The 9,165-nt window shown below is 34.2% G+C and overlaps 1 pseudogene across 1 annotated transcript; it reads left to right on the top strand.

The window, feature by feature from the left end:
• Window positions 1-1,080: 1,080 nt before the first annotated feature.
• Window positions 1,081-3,911, top strand: LOC149527702 (carnosic acid synthase-like; annotated as a pseudogene). Its single transcript, XR_016351435.1, has 3 exons — window positions 1,081-1,404; window positions 1,548-2,821; window positions 2,940-3,911. The product of XR_016351435.1 is annotated as a carnosic acid synthase-like (transcript).
• Window positions 3,912-9,165: the final 5,254 nt, after the last annotated feature.

The raw sequence follows: 9,165 nt of genomic DNA, 5'->3' as shown, positions 1-9,165 counted from the left end.
AAACGAACTCTCCCTACCATTAAAAAAAACAAAATGCGAAAAGAAAGAAAAAAGGTGAAGGTGGTGGAGAGAGAGGCATGAGTTTGCACTAACCGCAATCGCTAAGGCTCGACTAGAAAGAAAAATTGCGAAAAATAATTAATTTTATAAGTTTATTTTAAAAATAATAAAATTAAATATTTTTATCAAATTTTATTATAACTTGATAAAAATATTTTTTAAATAATTTTAAATAAATTAAATATTCTCAATTATTTTTACTTATCATTTAGACAAATTAAATATTTTTTATCTCTCTCTCGTCATTAAGCTCTATCTTGTCATCCATTTTTCTAGTTTTACCACTATCATTGCTACTATTAGGGTTTTATGAAGTTTGAAGTAGGCCCTTATTCTACCCTTTCTAGACAGTTGTGCTTTTTTGCTTGGCAACCAGCTCTAGAGAGCTTTGTTAAGATGAATGTCGATGCAGCTGCTATTTCTAATCTAGGAGAGCTTAGCGTGAGAGATTTATGTCGAGATAATCGTGGATATTGGATCTTTGGATTCATGGGCAGACTTGGTATGGGTACAGTTCTGAAAGCTGAATTACATGTTATTTATAAGGGACTCACGCTTGCTTGGGATCATGGTTGTCAATGGATTGTGGTTGAATTGAACTGCAAACTTACTGTCCAAAAGATTTATCAAATAATTTAAGATAAAGATCCTTTTTCACCGATTATTCATTCTATTTAGTAGTTAATGATGAAAGATTAGGTATGCTGGGTACATCATATTTATAGAGAAGCAAATTTCTATACTGATTTTCTTGGTAAGAAGGCTCAATTGGGAGAATTTGAAATTATTAAGCTACAATCTCCACCAAACAATCCTTTTTGTTTCAAGATGATTTAGTTGGTGTTACCAGACCTAGAGCTATGGTAGACTAAGCGGTTTCCGCTCCCATAAATAATATACATTTTGGTATCATCTCTCATCGAATATATACATATGATATGAGTGCGACACCCTACAAGAAATGAAATGAAAATATCACTAGCTAGGCGGATAACCATGCCTGTCAAACCCATGAAATTGCAAACAGGTATCAATGAATTTATCCTCATCGTCCCCCCAAAAAATAATATATAGTTTTCTTGGAAATTGGACTTTTTTTTTTCTTCGTTGAAACTGAAATTAAGTCACCATATTGTGTAAATCAAAATATTTACTAGATATTCATAAAAAAAATCTGCTACGACTACTGTGTTTCGCTCTGCCGGCCCTTTGATGTGAGTTTTCCTTTTAAATATACTTTACAAACTACGTCTATCGATTCTTTTCCATATGGCGGTTATAAATCTGGAATCCAGATCCTCTACCTCCAATTCTTGCCCTACTTTGTGTCCAAGCTTTCACAAGGTACCATGTGCCTATTTTTAATTATTAATTAATATATATTTTGTTTTAATTTTTTTCTCTTTCTCTCTCATATCCTTTCCAATCTTTATCTAATATCAAATTGTTGGTAATCTTTTTCCTTCCTGTGGTTGTTGCTGTTCCAGCAAGAAAAGTAAATTATAATGGCCATGGGTTGGTAGGTGTTCGATCGGATGGTTAGCATAATTAGATGACAGGTCAGGATCAAAGCAAGGAGTCGGTAGAGGAGGCTGCTGCTTTAGCAAGAATTGCACCACCGGAGACCAATTAAAGTTGGATCTGCTGCAAGAGGTACTGGTGAAATAGAAGATAGGTGAAACCTGTTTTTCCCGATCAATATAAATCATGCTCACTTCCTCGTTGCTTCTGCCTTACAGCTTACAGCTTACAATTTCTTTTTCTTTTTTTAATCCCTCCTAGAATGTCGCACACAGCTCACACCTCGTATTCATGGCTGTGGGATGGTGGCAACCAGAAGGTTGAGACCGCTTGGAGACCAGTTTCTCATTTCTGATTGCCACGTCGCGTAATTTCACTCTGGCAACTCTGGACTCTTAGGAAGTCAAGGAAGCCAATCGCTCCGTTGCCGCCTGGCCCCCGTGGCTTGCCTTTAGTGGGATATCTGCCGTTTCTTGGAACCGATTTACACATGGCCTTTACAGAATTGGCGGGAATATACGGCCCCATCTTCAAACTTTGGCTTGGAAACAAATTATTCGTGGTAATTAGCTCACCATTGCTAGCAAAAAAGTGGTTCGCGTCCAGGATAAAACATTTTCTGAGCGGGATCCTCCCATCGCTGCGCGCGGTTATTACCTATGGCTGCAATGATATCGCATTTGACTCTTACAGCAGTCCCAGCTGGAAAATGAAGCGCAGAGTTCTTGCAAGCGAGATGCTTAGCAATGCTAGCCTTAATGCATGCTACGGTCTACGAAGAGAACAAGTGATGAGAACCATTGGGGATGTGTATAAAAACGATGGCAAGCCAATGGATGTCGGTGAATTGTCATTTTTAACTGCAATCAATGCGATCATGGGCATGTTGTGGGAGGCAAAACTCGGAGGAGAGAAAGCAGCTACCATTGAGGGTCGGTTCAAAGAGATTTCTTCAGAATTAATGTTGCTATTGGGAAAACCAAACCTTTCTGATTTTCTCCCCGTGCTTGCGCGCGTTTGACATACAGGCTATAGAGCGGGAATGAAGAAATCTCTCATTTTGTTTGATCAAGTTTTGGAATCTGTAATTGAACTAAGAATGAATTACATGGCACCAAGAAGGAGAAAAGATGATGCAAAGAGTGAACAAAAAGACTTCTTGCAGTTTCTATTGGAACTCAAGGACAATGAGGATAGCGCATCGCCAATTACAATGAATCAACTCAAGGGCATGCTGATGGTACGATTTCTTATCATACACCAATTTTCCTTCTTTTTTTTTTTTTTTCCTTTTGGTACAACATCCTTTTAACTCTGCTTTCTGGTTTGGGTAATGGGTGCTAATAATTTTTAACTAGGACATTCTGGTGGGTGGAACGGATACTACATCAACTATGATGGAGTGGACAATGGCAGAGCTAATACAACATCCAGAAATAATGGAAAAAGTGAAGAAAGAATTAGCTGATGTTGTTGGGCTAATAGGACCGTTGAAGAGGATCACTTGCCTAATTACTGTACCTACAGGCGGTTGATTAAAGGAGACCTTCGATTGCACCAGCCCCTGCCCCTCCTCGTGCCCCGTTGTTCTGGCGTATCAAGCACTGTTGGCGGCTATACCATACCAAAGGGCAGCCGGGTCTTTTTAAATATCTGGTCCATTCATAGGGACCCCAATATATGGGATAATCCTTCAGAATTTCAACCTGAAAGGTTCTTGAATGATCCTAACAAGTTTGACTACAATGGGAATGATTTCCGGTACATGCCATTTGGCTCTGGAAGGAGAAGGTGTCCAGGACTTCTTCTCGGGGAGAAGATGCTATATTTCATGCTGGCCTCATTGCTGCATTCTTTTGAGTGGAAATTGCCCCAGGGCACAGAGCATGACCTGTCCAGCATATTTGGAATTGTTATGAAGAAAAGGAAGCCTTTACTTCTTATTCCAACACCAAGCTTACCTAATCTTTAGCTATACATAAAGTAATTGCTGCAACGTAATCGTACTAAGCTATTATTGTATCTCTTTCATACTATTAGATTACTTTTTAGCAAATATCTATCGTCTATCTTTTGAAAAAAAAAATCTGTCGTCTATAGCATGAATTAGACAACAGTGCCATGTAACATTTTCTCATAAATATCAAGTAAATTATGTGAAATAACCCATTAAAGTAACTAAATAAAATTATATACTGATATACCTCATTGAGTCGGATGGTTGGGGTGTTGCAGTAGGCGCGGTGGCTATCAGACCAGGACCAAGGGCCTCAACGAGCCCTCAGCAGCAGGATTTTGTAGTCTGGGACTGTAGTTACTGCTAGAATGTATAGCATAACCATATAAAACCAGGTGGTCCATGGTGGGCATGCGATTTGGATTTGTCACACCGCTGCCGGTGGTTTCAAATGGAGCAAAGAAGTTGGGATGTCATATGTTTCACAATTTCAAGTATTGTTGATTTTGGGTGGTCAACAGTTCCAATAATTTGTATTAGAAGGTCTTACTCTAGTTTTAAACCCTAGCAAATGGGCGGGTCCAATCCATGAGGGTAAAATGATTGCGAGGTCCAGCCATATATGGATGCTAACCAACAAAATTCAATACTTTCTCCGCCACTGGTTGGCCAGTAGTAGTAGTTATATACCGTTTCCCTATCGCTAACGCCCAAATTATAGAAGTCGTGATCCATTAAGCCAGCAATTTTTTCTTTTTAAACAGCAAAACCACCAATTCATTAATCAAAAGGAGAGAAATCCTACACCACGGATGGTGTAATTTTGCTCCCTGCAGATAACAAGCATCGTTATCCAAAAGACATCCCATTAAAGAATCAATACAATTACTTTCCATGGGTTAAAATCAAGCATTATATTATTTCAGTCAACAAACTCATCTCCATCTTATCCAGTAAACAAAAATCCATCTCAAACTAAGCATGCATCAATGCCAGCAATTCTAACAGTTCACTTCATTTTTCTTGATTTACATCCTTTAACAAACCAGCACTTAAATTTTTGTAATGCCGAGACAGATTAGAGCAAGCTTCGGGACCGGGAGTACATGACTTGTAAGACTCCTTCATTTATGTAACATGTTGTTGTGTCGAAATTTGAAAGGCTTTTTGATGAGTATAAGTATGCCATTGTCTTCACCTTCCTTTAAAAAATGTTAGAAATAATTATCTTCATACAATATTTACATAATTTAATTGTTTTAATATATTGTGAACTTTGTTAAGAAAAAAAGTATTAAAAGTCAAATTCAGGAGTTTCATTTTGGTAGAATTTCGAACCACTCTGATTAATTTTAAATTTTTTTATAAAGATATATACGCAAACAAAGGCTCCGTGTCATTTAGCTAAAAATTGACCAAGTCTTCGGAGAATTTTTTATTTTTCCTGACACAGCCCTAAGATTACGCTTCCAACTCCATGTTACGAGTAATCTTCCCTCCGATATTGTTTCTTTTAATAATGCAACCGAATCCAGTAGTAGGCTACTCATTACGCAATAAGAAATACCAAAAGTCAAAGAAAATAAAATAAGCTATTGATTGCTTGATTACATTTTTTTAATGAAAACTAATGACCCTTTCTAGAAGCCCATTGGGTTCCCTAAAGGTCTATAAACATAAGACCGAAACAGCCTAGCAGGGCTTTACTTTCTTTATTTTGGGCCTAATGAGACGAAAAGTGAGATGTCCAGACCCTTGTTGACGGAACCCAAGGTGGTTTGATGCGTAATTGAACTAAAATTAGACTCAATAACACAATAGCCTTTTTTATTGTATTGTATTTTTTAAAATAAATAAAAAAAGATAGAATCATTTTATGAACGGATAACTTTTGTGTTAGGGATTCAAGACTTTAATTTTTTCAAAACATTATAATTGAGGTATTGATTTCACGGTTGTAACATGTTTCAAAAAACATGCATATATATATATATATATATATATATATATATATATAAAAGAAGAGTTGACTTATCTGTTGTTAATTTTTCAACATGCATAGTCGGGGTGGCTGATTTATAAAACAATTTATTTCTCATATTGGGAAAGATACTCAAAAAATCGGGTAACGAATAAGATTTGATATAATTGGGTTTGGTGAGTCCAATAGATGAAGGTATACAATATTCATATCTTTTTGTTACGAAGACAAATTTTCCATGATGAATCCTATATAAATTATATAAAAATGCCATAATGTATTCATTGACGTAAGTATTGATAACGATCTGTTATATAAAGGGGAAATACATCGGGGGCTCAGCCAACCCAAAGACTACTATCAAAATTAGGACAGCTGCCCTTTTTCGAAACTATATGCCTGAAGGGCCTAGCACACACATCAGTGATCAGGCCGATGCCTAATTTACAAATAACTACAACCTTTTCATAATCTAACATGCACGTGGCATTTTTTATTTTGGGATATATGTCACACCTGTTTCTAAAGCATCTTTACAGTTCCGTCAAAAATATAAAATATTAAAAATTTGAAATAAATTTTTATTTATTATTACACTAAATCAAGTATTTATATTTTTATTTTAAATTAAATAAATTATAATATTTTAATTTTAAGTCAAATAAATCTTTATAATAACGGATTGATTAAGGTAAAGTGTCACATGTTATTCACGTAGTGTTGATATGATATGCTGACATATCATAATAAATAATAATGTAATATTGATATGTAATGATAACATGATTATGTGATTCTTTTACTTTTTTCATTAATAACATATAAATATAAAATGATAAATAATATTTTGATTAATAATAATTAATTAAGTATTAATCATAAAAGTTTATTAAACTTAGCACAAAAATATATTGAACATAATAGAAGAATAAAAATTTATTAAAATTTTCTTCAATAATTTAAAAATTATATCAAATGTTATGTAAAAAAAACATCATTAAAATTTGCTTAAATATAAAATATATCCATTTGCTTGTTGTAAGTAATAATTTCGTGGGATTCATCCTAAAGTCTAAAAGTTCATTGGAATGTACAAAGGAATTAAATTGAATTGTTTTAACCAAACCAAAGAGCTAATAAATAAGAGGTATGCCAAACTCTCCTATCTCTATTAGTAATATTGTCATTTCAATAAACTTGGTATATTGCATCCAAGCATTTCACTCATTGATTAGTACATAATCTCTATCAAAGAGTAGAATTCAAATCCTCTCTCCCCCAATAATATAAAAAAAAAAAACTTTGTACATATATCTTCGACCATTTCTTTATACTCAATTTTAGATTAATTAAAGTTAGTTATATAGTTAAGGCTCTATTAATTAGGTCATGAAAAACTTTTAAGAAAAACAATATAATTTTAAAGATAAAAGGAATATGTAACTCTCTAAATATAGTATAATAATACTTTGGGATGACGAGAAAAATAGAAGGAAAAGATGTTTTTATGTATATTTGTCAATGTAAAATATAAAAAAAATACAATTAAAGGAAAAAATTGTAAATAACCTAAAAACTAGATATCCTATTCTTAGTTGATAAGTGCCAAAAAAAATTACTTTATCCAAATAATGGAATGGATATCCAGTATTTTTCTTTTAGTCCATCAAGTGATTAGTTTTTATTAAGTATCAATAATCTGATACAACTCTTGAAAAAGCCAAGTAACATAGAAGATGGGAACCCAGCATGAGTCTACCTTTCTACAACACACCAGAAGCCAACTGAAACGAAGGTCCCGAATGAAGAAGTTGACAGTTTCCATAACTGGAAACGGTTCACTTAAGACAGCTAGAGCTGGGAAGGACACCGCCTGGAGACACACATAACAAGAATGGTCCGACGTCCACAAAGAAAACAGATCAACCCGTGTTAAAACACTCCATCAATGATACCAAAGACACGTTACACAGCATTGCAACACAAGAAACTCATATAGAAAACGTGTCAACCAGAAGAACTCAACACCTGCAGATGGAGAACCATTAGTCCACAAAAGATAATGTGGCCTTAGAGCTTGTGACAGAAATGAAAGGGGCTACATTAGTGCCAGACGCAGAACACCGTGGTAGTGCCATGCTCGAAGGCGTTAGAGCAATCACCACCTTGTGTAAAATATTTCCCCCTATGCACACCAAATCTAGCCAAGAAAGTCTTAATACACCCCTAGTAGCAACCCCCTCAATCCCATCGGGCACCCAAATCATCTCAAGTACACAGTCATTTCAGTCTGTCAATTTCGATTCCTGGAATCATAATCACCTCAGCTTTACACACATGAATCAATGTTTGCACCATACTGGTTACGGCGTTTTAGAACAGCTCCCCAAACCACGTAAGTTTCAGAACAGAACCCCCATAATAAATCTCAATTTTTATTATAATGTTAGAGTTATAGCTAAAACTAAAGTTCAAAACTATGATTCCAATTAAAAACTGGACAAGAAAATGGAGCTTATTTGACAAATCAAGCTTGAACCGACGCCCCTTGTCTGTCATCTGTAGTGACTTTTGCACGATAGAAACTTTAATTTGAGCATTGAGGGGTGACTTTAACTCTGTTGGGGCTGCTCTTCCCCATATTTTGGCATTGGACGATAACTTTGGTAGCTTACAACAATATATAGGTTTAGTTTTTTATTTTTCTATGAGTATAAATTATTCAATAGCTAACGCCTAAAATGCCATGCTATGTGTTTTTACGTTGGAAGTTTTATTTTTTTAAATTTCTGGTACTTTCTATGCTATTTTGCATTTCATCATAAAAGGATGTTTTTCTTATTGTTATATTCTTCATTTTTATTTATTTCTTTTATTATATTATTCTTTTTTTTTATGGATTATTATCTTATACATTGTTGATAAGAGTTTTTAAACTTTATAAATGAGATTAAAGAATTGTTACATGTTCATTAAATTATATTTACAAAATTGAAAATTTATAATATATATAATAACTAAATAGATATAAGATAATATTTTAACTCATTTATAAAATTTAAAAACTTCATTATGCTACGGATAAAACAATAATTTATTTTTTATTAGTCCATCACAGGTGATTTGTTCTTTTTGCTAAAATTCTATTCGTGGTTGAATTTTATTATTATTATGAATGACATATAAATTAAAGAAAATGGAATGAAATACACTACACATAAGGGATTTTTTTCCCTAAATTTTGACAGATAAGATTAATTTTGGATCATTATGCATCTAGACAAACGTCTCTATGTGAGTATTTAGAGCAGAGAAAATGGCAACGTCAAAATGCATAAAGTCAAAGAAATTTTATTAAATTAGAAGGTAAAGAATTAGGACACGTAAAATTTGACTTTCACCATTGAAATTTGTTATTGTGCCTACCATTAACAGTTTAAATCCGCATGGGAATCTACTTTGCTTCGCTTTGCCCTTTGATATGACCTTTCATTTTGGATATACTTTCCGAACCAAGTGTGTCGCTTCCTTAAGGTGGCTATAATTTATGTTCAATTCCTAGCTCGGTGCATCATCAAACTCTATGCACTTCCTCGTTGCCTTTGCCCTATAGCTTACAATTTCCTTTCCATTTTCCCCTCCTAGA

The sequence above is a fragment of the Theobroma umbraticum genome, unplaced genomic scaffold (genome assembly GCF_002168275.2).
Source record: "Theobroma umbraticum cultivar Fairchild unplaced genomic scaffold, ASM216827v3 scaffold_30.0, whole genome shotgun sequence".
NCBI classification, from domain to species: domain Eukaryota; kingdom Viridiplantae; phylum Streptophyta; class Magnoliopsida; order Malvales; family Malvaceae; genus Theobroma; species Theobroma umbraticum.
The sequence above is the reverse complement of the archived record's forward strand: the minus strand, read 5'-3'. Positions and strand labels throughout refer to the sequence as shown.